The following is an 18698-nucleotide window of genomic DNA, read 5'->3' on the forward strand; positions in this document are numbered from 1 at the left end:
TTCCCAGGAAGCTTCAGTCTGCTTAAGGAGTAGCAAGAACAAGCCTAAAGTCATAGCCAAATACAAGTGTTGTGGTTTAACCCGGCTGGCAGCTAAACACCACACAGCCGTTCGCTCACCCTCCCCCCTCCCTCTCTGGGATGGGGGAGAGAAACGGGAAAGTGAAGCCGGTGAGTTGAGATAAAGACAGTTTATTAAGACCGGAATATAATAATAATAATAGTGATAATGATAATAGTATTAACAATAATAATGTGTAAGAAAACAAGTGATGCACAATGCAATTGCTCACCACCCGCTGACCTATGCCCAGCCTATTCCCGAGCAGCCGGCCCCCCCCACCCCGGCCAGCCACCCCTATATATTGTTTAGCATGACGTCAGATGGTATGGAATACCCCTTTGGCCAGTTTGGGTCAGCTGTCCTGGGTCTGTCCCCTCCCAGCTCCTGCTGCACCCCCAGCCTGCTCGCTGGCAGGACAGAGCGAGAAGCCGAAAAGTCCTTGGCCTGGTGTAAACACTGCTCTGCAACAATTAAAACATCAGCATGTTATCAGCGCTCTTCTCATCCTAATCCAAAACATAGCACCCTACCAGCTACTATGAGCTACTTAACTCTGTCCTAACTGGAACCAGGACAACAAGAAAGAGAGGAGGACACGCAGCATGAGAAGCTCCCGAGAGCAAGGAGCTCTGTTTTGGGTAAAAATCAGTCCCTTTTTCTATCATGGAGACATCCAAGGGCGTAGGACACGTGCACTTCAGGGAACCAAGAGATGCTGTGCATTTCTCTCGTCCCCCTGACACAGCCACTAGGCGACGATGCTTCCAATTCTCTCTAAAGAAACCTTGCTTTCTCAGGCCCAGGTGTCCAGCTGCACACCAAGGACGTCCCTGGCTCCCAGGCACAGTTCCCAGGCCGAAGGCCGAGCTCCCCTCCGAACCCCCATTCCAGCAGACCTTGCTCCTGGCATGGTGGAGCAGCCACTTCATGTCAGCCTTTTCTCCTGGCAGTCAGCTTAGCGCCGTAACCTCTGCCATCGGGGCGCCCGAGAGCCGTGTGAGGTCAGCAGAGAGTCACTGTCAGCCTTTGACCTCACAAAGGTGGGTGGCCATAAGTGCCCTGAGCGTCCAGCTCGCATTGAGTACTGCTGGTGGCACTCGAGGCGTGGAGGTCTGCATGGTGCAATGGGAGACGCCGATGTCCTGCTGCTGGAACAAGAGACGCTGATGTGCTGCTGGTGCAGGAGGAGACCTGAAGGTGCTGCTGCTTACAGGTGCTGAGGAGCGGGCAGCCTCAGCGGGCAGTGAAGCCAAGCAGCTTCCTTCTCTGGGGAAGGGGGCACAGAGAAAGTGATTGGAAATGGGGTACAAGCCCTCAGCCTCTAAAAGCAGTCCCTCAGATGCTGAGATATAATAAAGTTAGGTATATCTGTTTGACTCTAGACCCCAACATGTTTATTAGTGTTCTGGTTTGTCCACTGCTTTCTTGTGGGGGATTTGAGTTGGCCATTACTGCTTAGGTGAATGCTGACTTCATAGCTATGGTGCACTTCATTCTTAAAATGGGAAGTTTCTACCAATTTCCTGTCCAAACTTGCTCATAAGCCAACTGCAGTCATCATTTCAGATGTGTCTCCCAACTTACACATTTCCTATTTCTCCTTGATATTTACTCAAGAAATTCATTTACGTAGAGACAACATATTCTTCTCTCAACTGGCCTCTGGCTGGGCAGAATGATGTCCTTTAATTCCCTTCCAGACAATAGGCAACTTGTTCCTTCTGTCTTGTGAACTCTTCCTCCTAAGTTCAATGTGAATACAAGTGGCAGAACTGTGCCTCATGTCTCAAATGAGTGTCAGGGCTGCCTTGTCCAGTGTATTCATACTGGAGGGGAAAAAAAATGAATAGCCATACACACTATATAACCACTTAACTTTTTCAGTCCTCCTTGTGCTAACAGTGCATGAACGTGAGGTTTTGTTGTCATTTTGTTTGTTTGTTTGTTTGTTTTAAACTCCTGACTACCATATAGCAAATATGACAAAAAACACCCTTTTTTGAGAATCTCTGAGAATGGCTCTGCTTTGTATTATCACGTCACTTCACCTGACCCATTTCAATCACAAGCGATATCCTTCTGTCAGGCTTGGTAGTACTTCCCAACCTTATGTCACCTGCAAATCTCAAAGCTCCTGTGTAATTTTTAATCTTCAGCCACCATGTCCATACCGAACATATCTAACTTTGAAGTCAGCTCTGCCCTGAATAGGAGGTTGGGTTTTCAGAGGTCCCTTCCAGCCTACATTTCTCCATGAGTCTTTGCCTCCTTAGCAGCTGCAGTTTCAGAACTGTCTCTGAGAATTACCATAGGTAACCACTCCTTTGCTGGTAATTCCCTCTTCAGTGTGAACAATTGCAAATTCCCTTTATTCACTTGCAGCCCCAAAGCCCAAATCCGTAGATAATGTATCAGAAGCTCACAGGAAGTGAAATAGATGGAGTTCATCCCCTGTGTAGGGAAGAACTGGTCCTACAAAGGAAAGCTACTAAATTATCTGGAAACAATTTAGCTCTGATAAATTATCTTGTAAATTACACATTACCCCCTCCTTCCCTGGTCTTATCTGTTCTTGCTACAAAACTTTGCACAGTGTTGATGTCAAACTAACAGGCCCACACTTGTCTGGATGACTCTTTACCCTCTTCTGGACAGAAGTATATTTGTTACTCTCCCATTCTGGGGACTATCCCCGATTTGCACAATTGTTATGCATTTTTCCTACTTGACTTGTTGTTCTGCGTGCCAATGCTGTTAACAGGCTAGGTAGATATCAGCTTTTCATTTTTCACTTGAATCACTATAGATTTTTATTTCACCCCAGATGATGTTGCGCCTAGTGCCCTACCCTCTTTTTCAATGGGAGTCCTGTCACTGCCCTTAATATCACATTGTTGTTGCTGTTAGATGCAGGAAATAAGATTTGCAGCATTTGAGACATCAGTAACTTTTGACCTATTTTTGCCTCAAGTGTGCAACTGTCCTAATTTGTTCTCTTTCTTTTCTGTGGCTTAAGTACCACTTACTATTATTGTTTAATTTCCTACGTGAAGGAGGTTTTTGGTCATTCCTACTTTATTTCTGCAGTTTTTAACCTCTGAAACATACCTTTTCTCATCACTTTTTTTCCTGTTTGAAGTTTGAATTTTAACTATGCCTTCTCTGCACTCAAGTCCCAGAGCTGCTTAGTCAGACTCAATTATTCATTTCCTTAGATTTCAAAGTTTGCATTTCTAAGCCTCAGAACCTTCATTCTAAACCTGGTTTTGTCTGTCTTGAAATGTAAAATGAGAAAAGTCAGCTCACGATCAAACTTTATTCAAATTTTACTACATTTAAACCCATACAGGAGCCAAGTCTAAAATGGTCTTATATTTTTTCACTTTTGGGAAGAAAGCCATCACATAGTATACCTGTATGAACATAAGTGGTATTTATCTTTCAATCTTTTGCTGGGAAGTTAAAGTCTCCCATAATTCCCATTATTGTTTACGTGTCTGATAACTGTACAGAGATAATTCACTATTACACTGGAGCTAAGAGCAAAGAGCAGGCTAGCAAGGCTGTCTATCTTTAGCAGTGATTTGCACAAAACCACGCTTTTGCTGACCCATAACATTTAATTTCTCTATCCTCTGCTTCTTGCTAACACAAAGCACCATCTTATTCCATCCATTTGCCTTGGTTTCCAGCCTTCCTGAGATTTATCGGTCCTTGTATGACATTCATGCCTTTGTTTCACCCTTCCTGTATTAACACTTGTCATAACAGTTTTAGATCCTGAACATGATCATCTCAAAGTTTGCCTGACAGTTAGGTCTTCCTCACATTGTCATAGAGTATCAGGTCTCCACCACTTGAAATAGATTGTATTGGATTAGATTATTGGCACCGTCTCTTGTGCTGGTAGTCCATTATCTTCACAGTCCATACAACTGGCCATCAGTGAACATGAAGCGGCCTTATCGTGCCCATTTACCTTTCTGGAAATCAGCCACTCTCTCTGCCTAGAACAGGGAATGGATTTTCCTCACCTTTCTTCAAAAGCTCTGAAGTTTTCTGTGATCTTTCCAATTTTATGGTATGATAAGCTTTTGCTTCCACCGAAGGGTAGAAGTCATTATGAATAGTGCCAACAAAACAGAAACATAACAATGAAAATGATATTTTAATTCAGAATAGGTATTTGAAAAGTTCACCTTTTCTAGCACAAATGGGGAAAAGAAAAAAAAAAAAAAAAGCAGTCCTAAAACATCAAAACTGTGGCCAAAGAATTCGAAGAAACACTATTTTTCCAAAGCTGCAATGTTTTCCATTCATCTGGCTGGGCCAGCAGAGCACTGGAGACCTGGATGCACTGCACTCATGGCTGGTTACCCTAAATGACCTGCAGGGAGATCTTCTTATCTCTATCCTTCTGTTTCTCCTTTCAATCTCTGTTTTGTCTGTTTGTATCACTAGCTCTCAAATCGCCACTGATATATGCACGTGCAGCACCCAGCACAACCTTGTTTCAGGCTCCAGCGGGACCTTTAGGCATTACCATCCTGTAAACAAATAACAATGATAGTGAGTGTAATTACAATCGTCAGACTATTCCAGCTCCACATCATTAGCCATGCCCTGAGCTAAATAACATTTCAATCAGTTCGATATGTCATCTGTGGCTTTCTTCACTGTCACTTGCAATCCAGCAAACTCCTTCCTTCACGTTTCTAGATTAGACAGAGGGTTCTCAACTGCAGACATCCAATTCCCTGTTCAGGAAGCAGTGAGACCTTTCCTCTTCTCACAGATTTAAGATGATATCCAAGCATCATGAGACACAGTGCGTATGTCTCCTAGGCCCATCCCATGAGAGCAGGACATTTACCACACATGAGAAGACGACTTAATGCAGTGGCAAAGCAAAATACTCAGTGTCAAAGCCATGTCGAGATGATCATTAAAGACAGATCAGAATTACCCAATGCAGGAGGAAAATCTATCGTTTGTAGAAGATTATGTTCTCTGATTATTAGTTTCAAAATTAGTTTTTCCTTTGGATTTCCTCTGAACTTAAACTTAGTTTGGAATGCCTTTGGTTTTGAATATTTCTGAAATCGTATTACTTCTCCTAAGTAAGTTGCTAGTCTGTTCTATTTACGTGAAATTCGAATAATATTGTGAAGTATCTGTGTTGTGGTTTAACCCGGCTGGCAGCTAAACACCACACAGCCGTTCGCTCACCCTCCCCCCTCCCTCTCTGGGATGGGGGAGAGAAACGGGCAAGTGAAGCCCGTGAGTTGAAATAAAGACAGTTTATTAAGACAGGAAAATAATAATAACAATAATAATAATAGTGATAATGATAATAGTATTAATAATAATAATAATGTGTAAGAAACAAGTGATGCACAATGCAATTGCTCACCACCCGCTGACCGATGCCCAGCCTATTCCCGAGCAGCCGGCCCCCCACCCCGGCCAGCCACCCCTATATATTGTTTAGCATGACGTCAGATGGTATGGAATACCCCTTTGGCCAGTTTGGGTCAGCTGTCCTGGGTCTGTCCCCTCCCAGCTCCTGCTGCACCCCCAGCCTGCTCGCTGGCAGGACAGAGCGAGAAGCCGAAAAGTCCTTGGCCTGGTGTAAACACTGCTCTGCAACAATTAAAACATCAGCATGTTATCAGCGCTCTTCTCATCCTAATCCAAAACATAGCACCCTACCAGCTACTAGGAGGAAAATTAACTCTGTCCTAACTTGAACCAGGAAACTCCCGGCGGGTCCACGGGCACCCCGGAGGGCCCGCGCCGGTGACTCCCGGCGGGTCCCCGAGCCTAACCCCCGACCCGAGCCTAACCCCAATCCAATATGGCCTCTCGGAAGTTCAATGTCCAGGAACTACACCTCCCGGCATGCCATGGGAAGACAACATGACCTCCCCGAAACCCAGTGCCCAACAAATACATTTCCCAGCACTCCCCAGAAAATTGAGCCTCGCTGCTTGCCGTAGGACACCATTATTTGCTTTGTTACATTCCCTCTTCCGTTTTGTGTTTATGGAGGTTTTCCCCGCGTTTTGGGGATTTCCCCTCAATTTTGGGTTTTCACCTCTCCATTTCAGGGTACTTCCCCACAATTTTGGGGTTCTTTCCCCTAATTTGGGGCTTCGACCCCTCAATAAGGGGGTCCCCCACCCTCTTATTTTGGCCTTCTGCACTAATAAAGGCCTAACCCCTATGAACTCTGACCCTTAACCCTAAGGACCCCACGGATCTAATCCAACCCCTGATCCTAACACTAAAAATGGTAGAAACCCTAAAGCCCTTACCCTAAAAACCCTAGAAACCCTTACAGCCCTACCCCAATAAAATTTTCCACACTAAACCCCTAAACACCTACGCCTAAAAACCCTATCCCAAAAAAATTAAGACCCTCAAACCCCTAACCTGAAAAAAAACAATTACGACCTTAAAACCCTAACCCTAAATACCTGACCATACATAAAACCCTAAGACCTTAACCCTAAAAACCCTAATAACACTAAAACCCAAAAAACTCTAAAACCCTAACACGCTAACCCCCAAACCCTTAAAACCCTAACTGTTACAACTCCAACCCTAAAAGCCTTAAAATCCTAACCCTAAACCCTGAAAACCCTAACCCTGAAACCCAACCCTAGTGCCCTAGCCCTGAAACCCTAAAACCAACACCTTGTTAGAAACACGCTGTAGCCGATAACATAGGCTCAGGCGAGGATCTCATTGAAGTAGCATTTTTATCCGCGATTGCAATGGCAGGCATCCCACAAGCCACCTACTAGTTCCATAACACAGTTTATACACTTGTTATAAATGACTGAGTCCCAAATAGGATTACAATCAGAGTTTACAATTTATTAAACAAATAGAGGCAAGCAAACAGCGCTGGGTGCGCCGGGAGTCTCTGCTCCACCGGGACGCACACCCGTTACGTAAGGCATCTAATTTTTTATACTCCTAGGCTAATACATATTTATTACTACTTCTAAAAGAGGCAAGGTTATTATAATTGGTTTCCCGAATCCGACGTCCTTCCAGGTGCACCTGCTTATCAGTCTCTGTTACTTTCTCAGGGGCCGCTCAGACAGGGAGACAGGGAGGCTCATATTCTTCCTCCTTATCTAGTGGTCTCTTGGCCGGCTGTCAGAAGTTACTGCACATTCGTGCAAAGTCAGCAGTTTTACAGAAAACCCCAGACACAGACCCCAAGCACTACAGCTAGGCCCCAAAAGCTCAAAACACATCTCAAAGCCAAAATGCAGGCCCCAAACGCTACAGAAAAGCCCCAAAACCGCAGATGCAGGCTACAGAAGTCTACAAGCAGGCCCCAACCACACCCAGATGCAGACCCGAACTGTCCACAAGCAGCTCCCAACCCCCCCCCCCCAAGAACTGGATCCCACCCCCACCCAGATGCAAGCCCCTGACCCAGGACCCCAGACACAAGCCCCAAAGGCATACAACCAGCTCCCAACTCCCCCCCCTCAAAGGGAGGCCCCAAAGCCCGCCAGAGGGAGGCCCCTAGGGTGTATGAGCAGCTCCCAACCCCCTGGCACAGGCCCCCAACACCCACGAGAGACAGGCCCCAGAGACATACAAGCAACTCCCCACCCTCCCCAGAGGCAAGCCCCTACAGTGTACAAGCGGCTCCCAACCCCCACCAAGGCAAGCCCCTACCATGTACAAGCAGCTCCCAACCCCCCAGGCACAGGCTCCAACCCTCCCCAGACATAGGCCCCAAAGGTGTACGTGCAACTCCCAACCCCTCAGAGGCAGGCCCCAAAAAATGTACAAACAGCCCCGACCCCCTTCCAGGAACCAGGCCCCTACAGTGTACAAGCAGCTCGCAACCCCACCCAGGGCTGACACCTACAGTGCACAAGCAGGTCCCAGCCCCCCCCCCCCAGGCACAGGCCCCAACAGTGTACAAGCAGATCCCAACCCCCCCCAATGCAAGCTCCAAAGGTGTACAACCAGGCCCCAACCCCACCCGCCCAGACGCAGACACCTACAGTGTACAAGCAGCTCCCATCCCTCCCCCAGACGCAGGCCTCAACCCCCCCCCCAAAGCAGGCCCCTACGGTGTAAAACCAGCACCCAACCCCCCCCAGATACAAGTCCCAAAGGTGTAGAAGCAGCTCCAAACCCCTCCAATGCAGGCTCCTACAGTGTACAAGCAGCTCTGAACCACTCCCCCCCCCCCCAGATGCAGGCACCAAACCCCCCCCCCCAGAGGGGCACCCCAAAGGTGTACAAGCAGTTGCACACCCCCCCTAGACACTGGCCCCAACCTCCCCCCCCCGCAACGCAGGCCCCAAAAGCCTAAACATATGCCAACAAAGTATTAATGCAGGTGCCAAAGGCTACAGACAGGCCCAAAAGTGCATGCCCCCAGATGCTCAAGGCTGAGACGTAACTTGGCTGTCTGAATTACTGGAAAGCAGCTTTCATTCTCAGCAAGGTGTGCGCAAGCTAGACAGGATGGGGGCTCAGGCACCTCTTCACCAGACAAACTTTTCCTGTTAAAATACCCTTCTCAGATGCCCTGCAGCATTCAAGTGACCTGCTCTGCTCCGATTCTAAAGACTAACATCACAGCCCACCTTGCCTGTGGCACCTGATAAACAGAAGAGAAAGCAACCGCAGCGCTTGGAAACCATCCCTGCACATGCTGCTCCTTGTCACTCTCCAGCCTCATCTCAAGTCCTCAGCCATTTCTGTGGAGAGCCTGCCATGGCACCTGCAAAGCAAGACAGAGACCTTTCATAGTCACCTCGCACTACCTGGCCATTCCGCTCCAGCCCAGCTCATGACCAGCCCCCCTACTTAAGCAGCTCTTCAGAATGCAGTTTGCTCCTTTGAGCCTGTGCGAGACACCTGTGAAAGAGGAAGAAAAGCATAGGCCGAGGCAGCATCCAAAGCCGCAGCACAGCTAGGACAGTTACTCTCATCTGCTGCCTTACCTCTCTCTACCCGCTTACCTACCCCGAGGCAGATGCTTCCATCTACCCTCTTAAGCCAGCTACAACACCTCTAAAAGAGAAAAGAGGGGACACTTAGAGCAACAGCAAGAACCGCAACCCAACTATAACTGCTCCATCTGTTCATCGCTCACCTAGCCAGAGGCAGCTCTGGGTGTGACATCCCAGGTTGTACACTGCGTTTAAGCTTTAACAAATGAAAACATAGAAGATAATCGTTCAGCTGCCAGCACTAGCACCCACCCCTCAACAACACAAGTGACCCCGTTTCTATTTTTATCATACCGGAACAGCAGACAACTTGCCTTGGTACCTCAGAAGTAGACCAAGCCAGTCACCGAGCTGCCGAACGAGAGCTTGACAGTTCCAGAAGGCGCTCTTTCCTTTGATCGGTTCCTCCTAAGGTTTACCTAAGGCTGGAGAAAAAAAAAAATGTCGGGACAAAACCAAAACACACCCTACATCTGCGATCTTTCAAGATTCGACAACGGACCTTCTCCAGCACTACGTGAAGAGCTGCTTGCAAGCAGCTCAAGTCTCCACCTCCACATCTGCCAAACACCACGGAGATGACTCTGTGCCAGCTGCCCTTCAGTACGTGCCCAGAGGCACACCGGATGTCTTTGCCAAAACAGTCTGGACAATGTATTAGTACACCGACGGACTGCCACATTAGCTACCATCACTAACTGCTAGGCAGGACAGCTCTAGGCCAAACGCACACACAGGCACGCTACAAACATTACGAACAAAACACAGAACGCAAGGCACACCACCAACAAAAAAAGACTCCCAGAGGGAAGCCCTACAGTGACAGCAAGCCAGAACAGGTGCTCTGCAGCAGACCCAAGGAGAGACTCCAATGTCAAGACCTGTGACTGGAAGCAACTGCCAGAACTGGGATGATGGAGGCATAAAAAGCCTGCCTTTAAGACCAGAGACCAGAAGGATGGGGAGTGCAAACCCCTTAAGAGAAATGCTTCGGAAATGAATTCCCAAGCCAGAGCTCCTGATGAAGCCCACGTGACTTCCACAACAACGACGATGGAAACAGATGCGATCTGAAACCGAATACGATGCACAAGACCTGAAATGCATCTGCGCTTTAAGCTGCGACTGCAAGTCAAAAAGTGCTCAGATCAGCCCTACCACGATGAAACTGGCATTTAGGACCCTTGGTGTGGCTAGCAAGTTGCCCATCTAATCTGTCCAGTGGAAGAAGGCAACGAGGATATCAAGACCTGAGGAGCACGTAACATATGATGATCGTATCAGGAAACATTTGACAAAAAAAATTACACGCACAGAAAAAATGATCTCAAGCTCCCACTGCAAGACAAGAGGTGCTCAGCTTCCAATTGAGCATCAGCAGTATTCCGATGGGACCAAGTGTTCAATACCCTCAGGATGGCTTCCCCAGGGCCTACTGAGCACCAAGACCCACAGCACAGACAACACAAAACACAGACACCAAGCTGGAACTGCCCTGCCTGGCGCGTGCTCAAGCTGTACCTGACAGAATCCCCACCCCCTCTCTCTGTCTGACCATGCTCAATCCTAAAAGGCCCCATCCACTGCAATGACTTAAAAGCACAGACCCTCATAACCCTAACCCTATGGGTCCACTCACAACCCCAACCCAAACATAGCACTTGTCCCCCAACTTAGCTTGGGAATGCTGGGAGGCAGGTTCTATCATCAACAAGGAACACAAAGGCTAGCCAGGACATTGCTTCAGGCACGAGGCTCCACTTTACCTGCAGAAACAAAGTGCCATTAGGCAAAGGCACGCAGGCCAAGCATCTTCCAATGAAACACCCACCTCAGAAACAAAACAGTAGTCAACTCACCTGCTCTGCTACTGAAATCAGATAGACAACCACTACACAACTCCCCACCTCCCCCTGCCAACCACCCCCAACACGTAGTATTTGCCCCTGGACTTAATTCTCAGGGCTCAGAATCCATCCTCAATGTGGAACACAGAGGCCAACTAGGATGTTCCCAGTATCATCTTTATCACTGGAAAAGAGGACTCACCCAGAGGTGGACCAATAGACTACCAAACCAAAAACAATGCCTGTTTTCCAACTTTTCTCCACTCACCTTCCAATCCAGGGTTAGTGCTTCTGTTCGCCATGCTGAGCCAAGGTCACGTGGCTTAGACCAAGGAGAAAGAGCAGACAAACGTGACAATAATCCACAAAACAGTCCATACCCACTCCTTTTGTCCTCTACCCCAACAGCCAAGAAGCCCCAGACCCACATCCCCCCAGCCCAGTACCACCGCTCACCTAACATCCCAAAGAGATGTATCACGCTCCCTGCTCCTTTTACGCTCTGAGCTTCTCCAGCATTTCAGAAACTGGAACCGATGACATCTGGCACGACTCAGGAACGTGGCAGGAGATGTACTCTGCTGTTGCAAGGTGCTTGCAAAGCCTGCCCAACAGGCCAAAAAGACTAACATAATCCACCCACCAACTCAGGGCCCACACTGCCATCCACTCACCCTTGTGCAAGTTTCCAGCGTAGTCCGTGCCTATGACCTGGGCTACTAGAAACAAAAAGAGAAGGTCATGCCCATGATGGACACGCTAATGGCACAGCTCCTTGCAGGTCCACAAATGCCAAAAGGCCAGGAATACACAGCAGACCCGACAGGAGTCATCACAGACTTACCCTTGACAGATGAAAAAAGTGACCCTGCTCAGCCTCTTTGTAATACTGCACCTATGCAGTCAAGCCCCGTGTGGTGCATACTGAAGCTCTTTGTGAATCCTCTGGACAGTTATGCAAATGGCTTGATATATCTAGAGATTAAAATAGAACCCAAAAACAGAAGCATATATCACCATGTCCCAAAAACAAGTTAGCCAGCAACCCCTCCTAAATATCCCTCTACTACAATTTCTTTTATTTTTAATTTTTTTTTTGTTTGTTAATCCTCTATCCCTCTATTACAATTTTATTTTTTTTTTTTTTTTTTTTTTTTTTACAAAAAAAAGAGCTCCACAAATGCCAAAAAGCCATGCACACACAGCAGCCCCAGCAGCAGCAATCACAGACTTACCCTTTGATGAAAAAGGTAACTCTGATATGACCCTGCTCAGTCTCTTGGCAATACTGCGCCTGTGGTCAAGATAATCAAGCTCTTTTTAGTCCTCTGGAGAGTTACACAAGTGGTTTGATACATCTAGAGACTAAAATATAACCCCAAAACAGAAGCGTACCCCACCATCCCAAAAACGAGCGAGACGGCAACCTCTGCTAAATAGCCCTCTACCAAGTGAATTCCAAGCACTCCAGAGACTCTGACCCACCCAAAGAACCCTGCAACTGACAGAAGGAAAAACAAAGCACTTACCCCTAAGAGCAGCCCAGGCAGAATGAGCTCCCTCATGCCTTGCCTTGGGCTCATATACCACTTGGCCTCGCCCAGCACCCAAACCCAATCACCTGGGAAAGGGGAGGGGCAAAAAGCAACAAAGGAGAAAGAGCAGGATGAGCACCAGCTGTGTGGGTTTTTTTGTAGTTTTTTTTTTTTCAAATCTAGATTAGCTCAACAGCATGCAGAGTGCAGATGAGAACTGGGGTGTTCCTAGAAGCAACAATACCCATGCTTTTGCTTCAGCTTTGAACACTGAGAGAACAATACAAACAAGCAAGCAATTCAAACTATTTCAGCTGGAATTCTCTCAAACCTTTCTTTATGAATGAAGAAAAATCTAGGAACATAACAGAGTACACGCCAAAAAAACACAACAACTCAATGTAGTAACATCACTTGCACAAAAAATCACATACTTGAGATTCCGGCCCAGATTCTGCTCCGGCAGGATTCTTCCACAGGCCGCAGCCTCCGTCAGTCTCTGTCAGGTCTCCTCCACAGGCTGCAGCGTGGAACCCTGCTCCACTGTGGTACTCCATGGGCTGCAGGGGGACAGCCTGCTTCACCATGGTCCTCACCACAGGCCACAGGGGACTTCTGTTCTGGCGCCTGGAGTACCTCTCCCCCTCCTTCTTCACTGACCTTGGCGCCTGCAAGGCTGTTCCTCATTCCTCTCACTCTCCCAGCTGCTGTGTGGCGCAGCATGTTTTTTTTCCTATCTTAAATATGCTCTCACAGACGCGCAAACAACACCACTTATTGGCTCCACTCTGGTCAGCAGTAGGGCCCTTAACTAACATGGGGCAGCTTCTAGATTCTTCTCACAGAAGCCACCCCTATAGCCCCCAGCTACCAAAACCTTGCCACGTAAACCCACTACATCCCTTCACTTCGGTTAAGGGACAATCAGGCTGACAGCACTCTCACCTTCCCTCACTGCTCCCTGACATGGGGATTTCCCTGTCCAAGACTGCACTAGGCACCTGCAGAGACAAGAGAAAAGCACACCCTGAGGCACCTCACAGCCACACTGCACTTGCTGCAATACCTCCCTCTTCCCAGCTGCTTTACCTCAGCTGCTCGTTAGCTCGATCTGAGATAAATGTGCCCGGGCAGTGCCAGCAATCACAGACTTACCCTTTACAGATGAAAGAGGTAACTCTGACACGACCCTGCTCAGTCTCTTGGTAATACTGCGCCTACATGGTCAAGCCTCTTTGTAGCGTGTAATCAAGCTCTTTTTAGTCCTCTGGAGAGTTACACAAGTGGTTTGATACATCTAGAGATTAAAACATAACCCAAAACCAGAAGTGTATCCCACCATCCCAAAAACAAGTGAGCCAGCAACCTCTGCTAAATATCCCTCTAGTAAGTGATTTCCAAGCACTTAAAATCTAGAAATCCACAGACACCAACCTGCCCAAAGAACCCTGCAACTGACTGAAGGAAAAACAAAGCACTTACCCCAAAGAGCAGCCCAGGCAGAATGAGCTCTCTAATAGCACAGCTGGGGCTCATATACCATTAGGCCCCACCCGACACCCAAACCCAATCACCTGGGAAAGCGGAGGGGCAAAGCACAGGAAGGGATAAAGAGAGCAGCAGCTGTGTTTTTTATTTGGCTTAGCTCAACAGTGTGTGGAGTGTTACTAGAAGCAACAATTCCTGTGCTTTTGCTTCAGTTCTGATTATTGAAATGACAACATGACCAAGTAGGTAACTAAAACTGTTTTTGACTGTAATTAGCTGAAACCTTTCTTTACATAGGTAGAAATAATCTAGGAGTGTAACAGATTACAAACCACAAAAATACAATTCAATGTAGTAAAATAACTCACAGGAGAAGTAACATACCTTAGTAGACTATCCAAAAAACAAAAGTCTATGCAGATTGGTCCAAAAAAGCCAACCCAATCAAGATCTGAAAAGGGTACAGACATTCTCAAAAGGAGCAGGGAAAAAATAATGGAACAGTACAAGCCGGAAAGGATGCTGAGCAGATTTAAAAGATCTGTAAGACCTCAGAAGAGACCTGAGCAGAGCACATAGGTCTTTGGAAAGTGGGGGGAGAGAGGGCAGGTTAGGCAGGGACTAGGAATACTAAGTAGAGGAGAAAATGAGTGTTGTGATCCTGAAGTGTGTACAAGCATCGTAAAGAGGGCTCCTGAGAGGACGTGGAAACAAAGGAAAAGCTGCTTACCTCTGAGAAGTCGTCCTTGATCTTTGTGCCACGGACATTTGTCTTGCATGCTCGGCACATGATTTTAGGGGTCCCCATACCTCTGAGAAGTCCTACATGGCTCCACCTGCGTTACTGATTTTTTTTTGCCAGCAGGTGGTGGCAGAAAATCCTGAGAAACGGCAGACACAGCTTTCCAAACCATTTTCTCAATAATGGAAGCAGTGCGAACCACGTGGAAAACCACAAGTGCAGCAGAAAAACACACCCCACGTCGTCTCAGGGAGGAAGTAACTGCCCTGAGCAACATGCCCTTCCCTGGGTGAACCCAACATGCCCAAGGCCTTGGGGGAAAGGCAGAAAAGGAACCCAAGACTCTTAGTATGTCTCCTGAGAATCGCAGCTTACAGTTACTCCATGTCTTCTGGTCTCACAGGATGAGGCAGAGGTATAATTAATTCCTTATCCATCTCTCTGGAAAGAGCTTTTCTCCCATCTGTGACAAAGGAGAAAAATGTTATGATCGTGGGAGTCATTATACAAAGCCACAATCAGTGAATTCACTATTACAATTAAGATCGTTTTTAATCAAAAACACCTCGGCCGCAATGTTACCACTGCAAACACAGCGCTGCACAAAAATTCAACTCAAGATAAAGGAACAATCATTAGCTTGAGTAACAATCAAACCACCTGAGTAACAATCATTAGCTACGCCTACGCTTAAAGCCAGGACTACACTTATCTACTTAGCATTTCCCCTTATTATGACTACACGACTACCTTGGAATACAGAAAATTGTATTTTTATGTATGTCGGGGAAAGACTGGCCGCGCACCCCGGGGCCCACGTGGCCTCCCGGCACAGCAGAACTACAGCTCCCAGCATGCCTTGGAACAGAGCAGTCCATCCAACCCAGAGGGGAGTCGGCCAAGCACACACAACCACCCCCCCACCCGCCGCTCCAAACCCAAAAATTCAGACCATGTGACTAAGTGCACAGTCCAAATGCTTCTTAAACTCTGACAGGCATGGTGCAGTGACTACTTCCCAGGGGAGACCGTTCCAGTGCACGACAACCCTCTCGGTGAAGAACCTCTTCCTGCCCTAACCCTAAACCTAGACCCAAAAAAAAAAAAACTCTAAACCTAACCCCAAACCCTAACACTAACCCTAAGCCAATATGGCCTCCCGGAAGTCCAGTGCCCGAGAACTACATCTCCCGACATGCTCGGGACACCCAATATGGCCTCCCGGAAGTCCAGTGCCCGAGAACTACATCTCCCGACATGCTCGGGGCACCCAATATGGCCTCCCGGAAGTCCAGTGCCCGAGAACTACATCTCCCGACATGCTCGGGGAACCCACCATGGCCTCCCGGAAGTCATGTGACCGAGAACTACATTTCCCAGCACTCCCTAGAAAATTGAGCCTCGCTGCTTGCCGGAGGACGCCATTATTTGCCCTTCTACGTTCCCCCTTCTGTTTTGTGTTTATGGGGTTTCCCCTCAATTATGGGTTTTCACCTGTCCATTTCAGGGTTCTGCCCCACAATCTTGGGGTTCCTTCCCCTAATTTGGGGCTTCCCCCCAGTTTTGGGGATTTCCCCCCCCCAATTCCGGGTGTTCCCCCCACAATTTTGGGGTCCCCCACCATCCTTTTTTGGCCTGTCCCCCCTAATATTAAGGTTCTTTCCCCCGATGTTGGGGTTCTCACCACATTTCTGGGGTTCCTTCCTGTAATTTGGGGCTTTGCCCCCCGAGTTTTGGGCTGCCACCCCAATTTTGGGGATTCCCCCCCAGTTTTGGGGGTCTGCACTCAATTTTGGAGTTTCACCCTCCTATTTAAGGGTTCTTCCCCCAGTTTTGGGGTTGCCTCCCACAATTCTTAGGTTCCACCCCCCCCTAATTTGGGGCTACGCCCCCCCCCTCCCCAATTTTGAGCGGCGCAGAGCACACGGGAAGGCCCCGCGGCGGCAGGAACTGCCCATCCTAATTGGTCCCGTGCCACTTCCGGCTTGGAAGCCAAGCGGCAACGCGAAACTACATTTCCCGGCGTGCTGTGGAAACCAGCGTGGCCGAGCGGCAGCCCGGAGCCCGAAGGCCGCACCTCCCGGCACGCTGCGGGGCGAGCCCCTCCCCGCCGCCTCACCCTGCGGGCGCCCCAGGCACAGCCCGGTGCTTCCCGCCCCGCCGCCCGCCCGCCTTCGCCCCGGCCCGCCCAGCGCCCCCGCGCTGCGGTTCCACACCCGCCCCCCCCCCCCGCCGGGAGCTTCCCCTGCTCCAGCCGCTGATCCCAGGGGACGTGGCCTCCCCGCCATCCTCCCCGCCCGCCCCTCCGGGCCCCCCCCCGCTCCTCCACAAGCAGCCGCTCCCTCCACCCAGACCAGCCCTGGCACACCCGCCCCGAGGAACAGGGCTCCTACCCCCGCTTCCCTCTTCCCCCTCCTCCTTCTTCCCCCTTCCCTCCTCCCCTGGTCCGAGCCTGCAGCCGCCCCCCCGGCAAGGCGGCCCCCCAGCCAAAGGGGTCGTCCACACCCATCACACACCCCCAGCCTGAGACTTGGGGTTAGAAATTAGAGAGCGATTGATTAAGAATGAATATGTACGCAACACTCATTGCTTAACGTGCTACATTTGCGATGTACTGTGCCTGTGCTGCACTTAGGCCTCCAGATAACAGGAGCCCCTGGGACCGCAAGAACCAGATCAAACCAACCTTATGGTTTGGACTGTGACCAAGGGCTCAGAGAGCATACGCAAGGACACGAAGTGAAAAGTTCAACCCTGATGAAGACGTCTTACTTCATCCTCACAACCCTCAGCGCCGACCACCAGAAGGCACCGCGCAAGCGCAGATGGGAGGAGTTTATGGAAATGACTTCTTGGCGCTAATTATAATACTAAGCTGGGACAGGTTATGCATATGTATAGGCGTACTGGGAAACTTCATGCATATGTAACTCTTTAATGCATACAACCAAAGCAAGTTGCCGCGTTAAGGGTACACGACTATGGTGGGACTACCCCCCCGTGCTGCCCAGCGCTAAATAAACATACTTACTTTACAACCTTACTGATTGTGGAGTCCGTTTCCGCGAATCAAGCCCACGAACGCAGGGCCAAACCTCAGCTCCTGCCCCGTCCGCACCCACTCTGCTACAGAACCTGCACCCATGGACACGGCAGCAGCCATTCACTGTGGCCGCAAACAGTGACAGCAGTGCACGTCAGAAAGCAAACTCTTTATTAACTCATGCGCAGGACTCCTGGGAGGGAAGGACGCTGCAGCGTGGCTCCCTGCCTGTGCTTTCTCCCCTTCCCCTGGGGGGCCCCAGGGTTCAGGTGTCAAGCGGTGTCCCTCCCTCCCGCTTTACTGCACAAACCTCCTCTTGACTGGAATGCATTTGGTGGAGCACCCTGCCAGTGGCAACTCACAAAGACGAATGCCAAAGCATTTTTGTTTGATTGCCTTTTTTTTTTTTTTTTTAAAGTGCTCGGTGATCCAGCTGGAGCTATTTATTGGTTGTGCAGATTGGGTGCCTCACGGATATCACTCTGATTTTTCGGGTGTTTTCACATTCTTCTGGGCACAGTCTAGAAAATAATTACTAGTCAGAGTTAAAATTAAGCAAACGGTCAGACAAAACGTTTTGCATCAAGAGCAAGGAATTCATTTCAAGAATAAGGAGTTTGCTGTAATCCTCAGAAAAGCCTGTGAGAAGAGCCACTGTCTTCTAAAAATGTGGGAACAAAGGGGACTATGAAAGGTGATATGGGGGCAGACAAGCTCAATACTGCTATGATGACTACATACTGGCACGGCTGCTTTTCTGGTTTGCAGCTGTCACACTAATTCCAGATGTTAGCATTTGATTCCTGCAACTTCTGACTATTTCTTCTGTGGATCCATTCTTAGGTTTTCCTAGAAAACAACTAGAAAGATAAGATGGTTCAGGAAACAGGCCAGGACTCCTGTCCCAGAGCAGTCCAACCCTGCCATAAGACTATAGGCAGCTGGGGGAATCAAAAGTTAAAAATATACATGCAAACCTTT

At 48.7% G+C, this 18698-nt stretch overlaps 1 long non-coding RNA gene across 6 annotated transcripts; it reads right to left on the reverse strand.

Moving 5' to 3' along the window:
- Nucleotides 1–8374: 8374 nt before the first annotated feature.
- Nucleotides 8375–15842, reverse strand: LOC308182385. 6 transcript variants are annotated; one of them, XR_013941805.1, is made up of 14 exons: nt 15627–15806; nt 14663–15137; nt 14317–14383; nt 13600–13741; nt 12879–13004; nt 12145–12203; nt 11754–11884; nt 11584–11625; nt 11366–11513; nt 11178–11231; nt 9377–10828; nt 9206–9258; nt 8694–9123; nt 8378–8609 (listed from the first exon to the last, which is right to left on the reverse strand). It is a non-coding gene; the product is annotated as an uncharacterized lncRNA (long non-coding RNA). The 6 variants fall into 6 exon arrangements; XR_013941806.1 differs by having other exon boundaries at nt 11584–11628; nt 15627–15803; XR_013941801.1 differs by lacking the exon at nt 15627–15806 and adding an exon at nt 15425–15484 and having other exon boundaries at nt 8375–8609; nt 11584–11628; nt 12879–14813; nt 15050–15137.
- Between the last annotated feature and the right edge of the window lie 2856 nt (nt 15843–18698).

Source organism: Anser brachyrhynchus (assembly GCF_964034855.1).
Source record: "Anser brachyrhynchus genome assembly, chromosome: 24".
NCBI classification, from domain to species: Eukaryota; Metazoa; Chordata; class Aves; order Anseriformes; family Anatidae; genus Anser; species Anser brachyrhynchus.